Here is a 9,847-nt window from a genome sequence, read left to right as displayed (position 1 = left end):
ACACTTCTGCCATGCTGCCCCATTGCTTCTACCATGTTATCATTTAACTTGTACTTGCTGGGCCTCTTTTAGGCCTACCATACACTTTCCTTTTAGTCAGTTCCCATAGCCCAATACTACTGCTGTGCTTGTTCTCATACTATTTTGAGGTTTCGTTCGCCTATTTTATTCCTTTGGACATCCTTGACCTGCTTCATTCCTTTAGGCATCCTCAGCCCATTCCAATCCTCCATGCCCATGGGCTTTTGCTAAATCTTTCGAGCTTCCCCAGCCCAATTACCATACCTTTTACCTTCAGGGTCTATTGGCCTTTCTACCAACCCCATTTACTAATTCTTTCCTTTGGCTATTTCGGCCCATTTTTGCTTGCTTGCCATTTCTCATAATTCCCATGGGTTTATTACTTCTTACTTTGGGCTCCCTTGGGCCCGCTTGCTTTCTTTAGGGAATTTTTTGCTATTTTATAGACCCATGAACCATTATTCTTGCCATTTGGGTTTAATGGTTTTCTTCTCACTTTGCTAATTCTTCTTCCTTATTTTCTTCCATATTGTTGGGCTTTTTTCTTGTTATTGGGCCTTCTTGCCAAAGTGGGCCTCAATAGTAATTAACATTAAGCAATGATATTGATAAATAAATACTATTCACACTTCACACGTCCTCAATGCAAAGATGAATATGCAATTTAATTCTATGCTTTTAATGACAATTTAGTAGGGGTGTGCATGGGTCGGGTTGGGTCGGGTTGAGGGGATTTTTTGACCCAACCCACCATGGTGGGTCAAAAAAAATTCAACCCAACCCAACCCAACCCATCACATAAGTCCAACCCAACCCACATGGGTCGGGTTGGGTCGGGTTGAACTCATGGGTCTGACCATTTTTTTTATTTTTTATTATTAAATTGAGTAGGAAAAAAATAAATATTAATATATTAAAAAAACCTAAAGATTAGTATCAATGTAACTCCTTAAAGGCAAACAACACTAATGACTAAACAATAATAGTAATTTATTAGGATTTGTGTGAACTAATTGACTTTTATATAGGATAGGAAGAACTGGTTATTTAAAAAAAATTATTAATTATATAATATTATATATATATATTAATATTAAATTAGTATTCGTAGGAGGAACCGAGGAAATGTTGCTCTACAACTAGTTTTTTTTTTTTAATTATTAAATATAATATATATATATATATATATGTATATGTATTTAAATATATATAAGTGCCCTATAGCTAATTTAAAAAAAAATTATTAAATATATAATATATTTTAAATATATATTAAATATGGGTGGATCAGGTCGGGTTTGGCGGGTTTGTAATTTTATGACCCAAACCCAACCCGACCTGCTGTAAAAAAAAATTTTGTAACCCAACCCAACCCACCAAACCTTAAAAACCGACCCAACCCGGCGGGTTGGGTTGGGTTGGTGGGTCGGTGGGTTTTTTGTACACCCCTACAATTTAGGATTCTAAATAAGTTATTATTAATTAGTAAGTAATATATAGGACAGAGTTTGGTTACAAACTTGGTTGTAACCTATAACTACAACTTCCACTTAAAAAATTAACATAGTTACATATTTTGAAAATCTAACGATTGAACTACATATTTTTTATCTTCTTATCACACATGGAAAATTTTGTGACAATTGAATTTTATTTAATATTCGATTTATAAACTTATTTTTTATACATATTTTAGATTATAAAAAATTGAAATTTAAATATTTAATTGATGACATATCTATTAATCTTTGAATTTCTAAAATTTTTGCAAACTTGAAGAATATAAGAAGAAAATGTAATCCAACCACCAATTTGTCAAAATTTATATCCAATTAAAGGATATTGAATGAAGTTATAACCTTAACTAAGTTTGTTGCCAAGTTTTCACTTTAAATTAATGCCCATCAACATGTAAATTTGAAAATGTTCAAATAATATAATCTGCAGAGACAGAGTGAGTATTTTGGGACTGATTCATAAATAAATAAAAGAATATGGGGACAGTAAGATAATAATACTATGATAATAGACAAACGGTGATTGATACTTTGATACTGAACAAGCAGAAAAAGAATTTAAAAACAAGGGGAGAAAATTAATGACGTCAAGAAAAAAAAAGGACATTATTGGAGGAAAAAAAGAGAGAAAAAGAACAAATCAATAAAGAAAGAAAGAAAAAGACAAAAAGAAAGGAGAAAAAAAAGAAACAAGAAAAAAAATAAGAGAGAGAGATTTGTTGAACCAACCTTACAACTAAGGGACAAAAGAGTAATTGGAATGGCTACAGAAAAAATATCCAAGTTTTCTATACGATTGGGAGAGATTGCAATTTGGTGAACGAGAGGAGAAAATACTTAAGTCTCACCAAAATCTCCCTTATTTTTTTCTCTCAACCAAAAAACCATTTTTTCTCCTATCCTTCTCCCAAAATTTTCCACCCCTAATAATCACCTCCAACCAAACGAAATATGTCTTTATTATCTTTAATTCTAAAAACAACTTTAAGGTCAAAACTAAAATTTGAAATTTTTAGGATAACAAAACTTTTGTGATATAGACCTTTAACTAAATCCTTAGTTTTTAAGAGTTTAGCAAATTACAATAAATAATAAGTAAATTTCTAAATTTATGTAAAATATAAACTTTGTTTTAGTACGTTTTGAGAGACTTTTTTTTCCATGAAGAATTATAAATTTTTTAAAGTTCAAGCAAGGTTGTCTAAATATATTTTGAGGCCTAAAGCAATAAATTTATGTGACATTTTTTTAATATTTAAATTTTATTTATTTTATATTATAATTTTTTGTTAAAAAAAATCTATTCATCTTACTTCTTGAGATATAAAAACACTAATTAAGTATTTATATGTATGTGTTATTAACAAATTGTTAATCAATTTAATTTTCTTATAACATAATCAATCTCTAGTAGTATATTCTCAAATTAATTTTATTAAAGATATTATTACAACTTCACTCAATAATATGATCTACTGTATAAGTGACTAATTTACAAAAATTAAAAACTCAAATGTTAGGAGAATTGATGGTCAATGATTAATTATTTGGCACACTCATACAATTTTCTTTTCGAAACAGTTTAGTGTTTTAATTAGATTGAATTTCTATTGACTCAATATTTTTTAGGGCCTTTTTAGAGTTTAGAGAAAGAATGGAAAACTTATTTATATTTTTCCTTTAATTTAAAAAAAAAAAATCATTTATCAAAATATAGGGATTCTTTAACATTTTGGGTGGGGCTTTCTTTTTTCCCCCCTTATAATGAAAGGGCTTGGATCCCTTTTATAAAGGGCATTCGGCCTAAACCTAAGTGATCTAGGCTTAAGAATTTTTATTTTATGGGACCACACTCATGTGAGAGGGGTTATACATAATACCCTCTAGACCTACCAACTTGGGTTGTGGTTGTGCTAAAGTACAACTATGGCAATATTAACTATTGCGCTCTCTTGGTGTAATAGTTAATTCATAAGAACAAGTTTTTGTGGAGTGAAGGGTAAAGGTTGGGGCTTAAGTTTTCAAGAAAGAGTTTCACATACATATACATTTAGATTATGTAAGTTTTCTATATTTTATCATTAAAAAAAAAAAAAAAAAAACTATGACAATATCATTTAAAGCACAAATGAACATGAATATATATGACATTATGACTCTCTTTAATCTTCAATTTTTCATCATTGTATCTGTAGGGACAAAGTTTGGAGCCTAAGCCCGCACCTTAAGAAGTCTTGGTCCAAAAGACCCAACACAATGAATTTTGTAAAGTATGGGTTAAAAAATTAGGTTTAGATGAGTTGAACAGTGGTTTGCATGGGATTAAGTAACACACAGATAAGAATCAAAACTATTACGATTAAAGAACCTTTTGTCCGAGGAGACTTAGAATTTTATTTATGAACGTAGATCACTATATTAGGGTTCTTTTGCATGCTACAGTACTCTCTCTTCCTTTTTTTTCTCCTCTTCCTCCCATGGGGGCTTCTCTACATTATATAGGCTATTCCTCATCATCTGGGCTTTACACTTGTTGATTATCTGAACCCCCACTTGAGCACCCATCCCATCAGACACCCCTTTCAATCTTTTGTGAGCTATAGCAGCTAGGGTAACACTGTTCAGGGGTCTTCTCCACATTAATGCGGCCAGAAAAGCAATTGCAGTGCATTTAATGTGGTGGTAGTAGCTTTTGCTTAGATATTTTGAGTTTTCTTCCTTGTCACGTGTTTGGGGGGTGTGCTTCAGCGGTTTGAACATACATTTGCTCTGGATTTTTAGTATCCGAGGAGGAATTCCTCCTCAGACCTTCTTTTTTTGTCTCCCGTGATAAGGCTTATGACGTAGATCACCTAAGCCACATTGCCTCCTTGGACTAGCTAATGTCCTCGGACAGGCCCAAGGCCTAAGGCCCAAGGCCCAACTCGTTATTTTAGGTCATAGCCCCCACAATATCTATTTTGAAATTCAAAAGAATATTCGTATCATGTTATCAAGGGCATGGTTTTGACTTTTGTGATAGATTTACTGATACAACACATATAAAACTATTCTCGCATTTTACTAAAATTGTCAAACCTCAAAAGCTTTAAAGATGTTTAAGGATAAAACTAAAATTGAAGCTTATAGGATAAAGTTCTACTATTCGTATATTGTTCATGCTTATATAAATCCAAAACATTAAGGCACTATTTATTATATAATGCCAAATACTCATGACGTATTAACGTTTTAATCTTTATAATAACTAATCGCCGAAATATTTGACTTTTTGTTGATCACGTCTCATTGCACCGCGTGATTACATAAATTTATATCACATTTACATTTTAAAATAACAAAACATTGTGTCTTTTCATTTGGTAGAATAAGAGTAATGTTTCAGTACCATTTTTTGCTATAGTTGGTGTTCAGTTGCACTGCTCCAGGGGAAAGTTATAAATTTCACACCTTTCCTAATAATTTTAGTTTATATTTTGTTATAAAAGATAATACCTATAACTAGAAAAATATACTAAACGACGGAAACAGACAACATTTTGGCCTTTTAATATTCCTTTCCCCAAAAATATAAATACTTTTTCTTTCTTAATTCTTCTTTATATTTGTCTTCTCTCTTCCTCTCTCTATAACTGCACAAAATTGAAACAATTTCTCCGTCTTCCTCATTTGAGGCTGACACAGTATGATACAACCCTATAATAACAAGTGCAAAAATTTGCACAACCCTTCCTTCTTCTTTATCTCTTGCCTTTCTATGAATCTAACAACAATAAAGAAGCGGGCTTAATCTAAACTGGGGCTGTTGACATCGTCGCCGTTGAAGGCCAAAGTGGCCCCCACGATCGCCTCCTAGCCCGTCCATTAGTCCGACCAAGCCGACTGAGCCGTCCTTCAGAAAACCCGATCGCTACTTTGTGGTGTGCTTCTTTTCCTCTTTCTCTTTCCTCTTAATTGATTTCTTGTTTTTTGCAGAGCTTCCACGTCTTCTTCTTCCTTTGTTGTCAGAGTTATGGCAAAGAAGAATCGTTAAAATTCTGGTATTGAATTTTTTTATACAATTTTTGTTGGATTTTTATTTTCCTGGGGTTTTTTAATTTGGTTTTGATTCTGCGTTTGTTTTGGTTTGATGTATGGTGTTTTTTGTTGTATTTATCTTATATTGGTTTTCCCTTTCTATTATTTATTATATGGGCATTGTAAACGTAAGTTAGTTTTGTACATTAAGAAATAGTAAACTAGTTCAATGGGTAATATAATCTTTCGGTTTTTAATATGCTAGACTGCGGAATGTTATGTTGGGGCTACTGCTATTTTGCATTTTGTGGCGATTTTATTTTTGTTTTGAAGGTTTGGGTTGGTTAGTATGGTTGTTCAAGATTGCTGAACATGTGTGTCTCATTTTAATTTTTAAATTTTTTTTTGAATACCACACCAAAGAAAAAAAACCCAATGGTCTGTTTAAACCAGTAAAATTTAAGAGTACTACACCATTTTTTTAGTGGGGTGATTGATTCTATTAAGGTTTGTTTGTTTCTCTATTTGATAAACCAAATTTCATTCGATAGTTGGAGTTAAATTCAGTTTCAATTGTTATTTTGTAATATACACATCTATATCACTGTTTGATGTTGTTTTCATCATTTAATGGATTGTCTACAATAATAAGAAGAGCTTAAATTGTTAGTCAATTCTTCCCATTTGTTTTTCTTCTGTTCCAATTCTTCACATGATAAAGTTGGGGCATCCAAACATTTGTAGAGAAAAATCTTGGCAGATTCTAAGTTTCTTTTGGAGAATTCGATGTTAGAGTTATATGAATACCATGCAAGCGACACGATATCTTTGAAGAAGAAAAAAAAACCGACTCTTTTCTGGCTCTATTTCTTTTGCTCCCATTCACTTTGAAATTTCTGATTCCACCAAACATGTCGAGCATTCTACCTCCAAGGTCGCCCCAACTACCTCTCCAACCATAGTCCTCTCATTATTCTTGACTCATTATATATGATAATTTCAGTATTTTCTGATATGAATTCTGTTTTACAGGTTTTCTGTCACATGCATGTTACAAGTACACTTTGTCACAAAACTACTCAATTACTTGATTATTATCAGGTTTAATTGTAAAGAAATTAAAATTAGGTTTTTTTGGATTTTAGGGAGGCATTACTCATCAAGATTCTGCAGGCCATAAGGGTACAATTGGACCCTGTGATGTGTAGGTAAAGACATATTTTGAGTATGTTGGAAAAATTTGTTGTGTTTTAAGGTCTTTATGAGAAACTCAGATGGAATTTTTTTTTTTTTTTTTTTGATGGGTTTTGTTTGATTCTTTTTTTGGTTTGATTTGTATTGAGTTTCCCCTTTTTACAGTCTAATTAAATATTTGGATTTGTTTTGGTTTCACTATTAATTAAATATTTGGAATATTTGGATTTGTTATAGTTTCACTATTAATGTTTTGGTATATAATATAAAGTTTAATTTTATTGTTTTTTCTTTGTTTTGACATGTGTTAATTGATATAGAGAAACAGAAAAAGAGAAAAAGAAGAGATTGTTGGCCAATAAATGATGAAGAGAAAGGCAAAGGGAAGATAGTATAAATTGGGGCATTGCAAAGCCAGTACTTACTCTAATTGGTAATTCAGTGCCTTCTTTGTTTACTGCATAATTTATATATTTTTTTAGAATTTGTTATTCTTATTCCATTGATATTGTGAGCTATAGATGGTTCTCTTAAAAAAAAAAACCACTATAGGCATGAGAATTACAAATTTCATATTGATTTATGCATTAGTTAGAGATAATAAGTGCTCAGGTATAATATGTCTATCATTTGTGAACAAATCCTTGGAAGTTAAGAGTTCAGTACCACCAACATCTACATTCTTTAAGCCAAAGACCTTATAGCTGAATTGGCACCTCCCCATGCACAAAGTGCTTGGGGTCTAAGGGGGAAAAGGTTCGAGCTGTGGGGTTAGCAGCATATTGTAATTATTTCTCAAAAAAAAAAAAAAAAAAAACATCTACATTCTTTAAATGCTTTAGATATTTAAGCATGCGCAAGTTAAAGACAAATTAACTATGTAGTAGGGGAATTATACATATTATTAATTATTCTAAGTCACTTTTTACCCAGATCAACAAAGCTTTGAGTTGAATAGCTAACTGAATTCAAATACAATAATCATGAGTGTAAGCTATTATGTCCTTCACAAATCTGTTAAGAAAATTATTGGACTAGTCTTGGCCCTAATGTAAAACAAAATGATACAGTAAATGCTGTTAACCCAAAATGTCTTGATTCTCTATATTTATGCATTTAGACTGTATGCTAGAAGAATTGTGGTTGGATCTGTATCTAATTAAGAAAAATTGGTTCTTTTCTTTGAATTTCTGTGAATTTTTTTTTCTTTCATCTTCCCTTTTTAAAATCTGCATAAAAATAATATGATCTACAGCCCTCTCTCATGAACAATAACATTTAATTGTTTGCAAAGACTTGAGCAACTAAAGTTATTACCTTTTTTATTTCAAAATGGTAGCAACAATCACCTTCACCATGCTTCATTTATAGTTAGGACATTTTGGGCCTACAAATAAATATGAGTTGGATGCCTCCTCTGCTTGATCACTTTAGAAGTGTAAGATGTTTAATTGTCTCTATCCAACTTCACTGCTGACTCTTTTGTTTTTTGTTTCTATTTTTTATTTTTTATTTTTATAGTAGTTATCTTCAAATTTGACACTTGGTATCTTTTCTTTTCATTCATGATTCCTTAACGTGATATCTTATAATTAGAACTGTTTTTGGCTTTAATGCATGAGAAAGTTTTAAGATTCAAATAACAAAAAAAATTGCCAAATCATTTTTCTCAAACTTTGTATATTATGTTTAAAATACTTCAATTTCATATTAAACTGATAAGATTTTTTAATGTTCTTCCTGCCTATGTCTTAGCTTATGTATTATGTCTTTATATTAACTAATGATATGCATTTCTATTTGTCTCTATTTAACCATTAGTTTGATAGGCTTTTTTAACCATTACATTGTTTTTTTTTTTTTTTTTAAATTCACTATCTCCAACATGAAATTTCTTGGGGTTTTGTAACATCCTTTGAAAGTCTCTCTGTCTAGAACAACATTGAACTCATTTGACTAAGGCAAATAAAATTCGAGCTGACAAAGGATTTTTCTTTTCATGTTCCCCTCATTAGATGCATCTATAAGGCCTGTTTTTACATAAATGTGAAACATATATAACATATATAATTAGTAGTACATTTAGCATTTTCTTTATTTTCGTACGCTTTTGTGCTTTGATTGGAAAGTTGTGCTAATGAAGTTCCTTATCAATTTCTATTGTATTTGGTCTATGTTTGTTTTTTAATATATTTTGCTAATAAATTTTTAAATTGATTTTCACATCGTTTGTGGTCATATTTGATTTTCTTTAGTTGTGAAAAGTGTTTGAATTAAAAGTTTCTAGCATGTATTGGATAAAATTCATGATAAATGTAATGTTTAATGAAAGTCACGTATAGGTTCTTGCATTGATGTTCAATATTATCAAAACATATTGGATCATCATCCCTAAGCAATCCATTTTGCTTGCTTTTCAATTCATTATGATTGTTCTTTTTTTTTTTTTTTTTGTTTTGGTGTTGAAATAAATGGTGTCTTTCATAATTGCTTTATCTCCCGAGTATAAGCAGTTTATGGATTTATGTAAAGTATTCTTCCCATTGTTTCAAACGGGTGGTAAAGGGAGGGAAGTACATACTAATTGCAAGCCTCCATTAACAAGAGAAAATATATATTGATTCCTTTTATTTCCTTCTAAATGAATGATTTTTTAGGTATGAATTCTCTTATTTTACAGATAATATTTTCAAGTGGAGATTAGGAGTTGTACACTGGAGATTTGTTTTGCCTTTGTGTATAAAGACCTTGGGAATTCTAAATATTCCTATGAAAGCTATTTTGGTAGTTGTTGTATCTTTATTTATTTATGCTTGAATAGTAGTTTTTAAAGTTTGCGAGAGAGGAAGTGTTTAGAACTTATTTGTATGAATTTAGTTATAAAATTATCTCTAAAAATAGTTAAATCATTAAATTATTATCCCTAAAGTTTGTTATGAGTTTCTTCCTTTATATTGTGCTCATGCAGAATATGAATATCATCTACTCTTCTAGATTACAAAGCATATGGAATATATTTTTTAAATAAGTCAAAAGATGAATAAACAAAAAATATTAAATGAAATATTTGCCTAAGTATTCATTTATTATATATTTTT

The 9,847-nt window shown here is 30.6% G+C and overlaps 1 long non-coding RNA gene across 1 annotated transcript; it reads left to right on the top strand.

The window, feature by feature from the left end:
* The first annotated feature begins 5,147 nt into the window (after nucleotides 1-5,147).
* LOC115959607 lies at nucleotides 5,148-9,632 on the top strand. Its single transcript, XR_004084937.1, has 4 exons — nucleotides 5,148-5,578; nucleotides 6,701-6,763; nucleotides 7,070-7,182; nucleotides 9,430-9,632. It is a non-coding gene; the product is annotated as an uncharacterized LOC115959607 (long non-coding RNA).
* The last annotated feature ends 215 nt before the right edge of the window (nucleotides 9,633-9,847 follow it).

This window comes from Quercus lobata, chromosome 9 (assembly GCF_001633185.2).
Source record: "Quercus lobata isolate SW786 chromosome 9, ValleyOak3.0 Primary Assembly, whole genome shotgun sequence".
Taxonomy (NCBI): Eukaryota; Viridiplantae; Streptophyta; class Magnoliopsida; order Fagales; family Fagaceae; genus Quercus; species Quercus lobata.
Note: the sequence above shows the minus strand (reverse complement) of the source record. Positions and strands in the feature narration are given on the sequence as shown.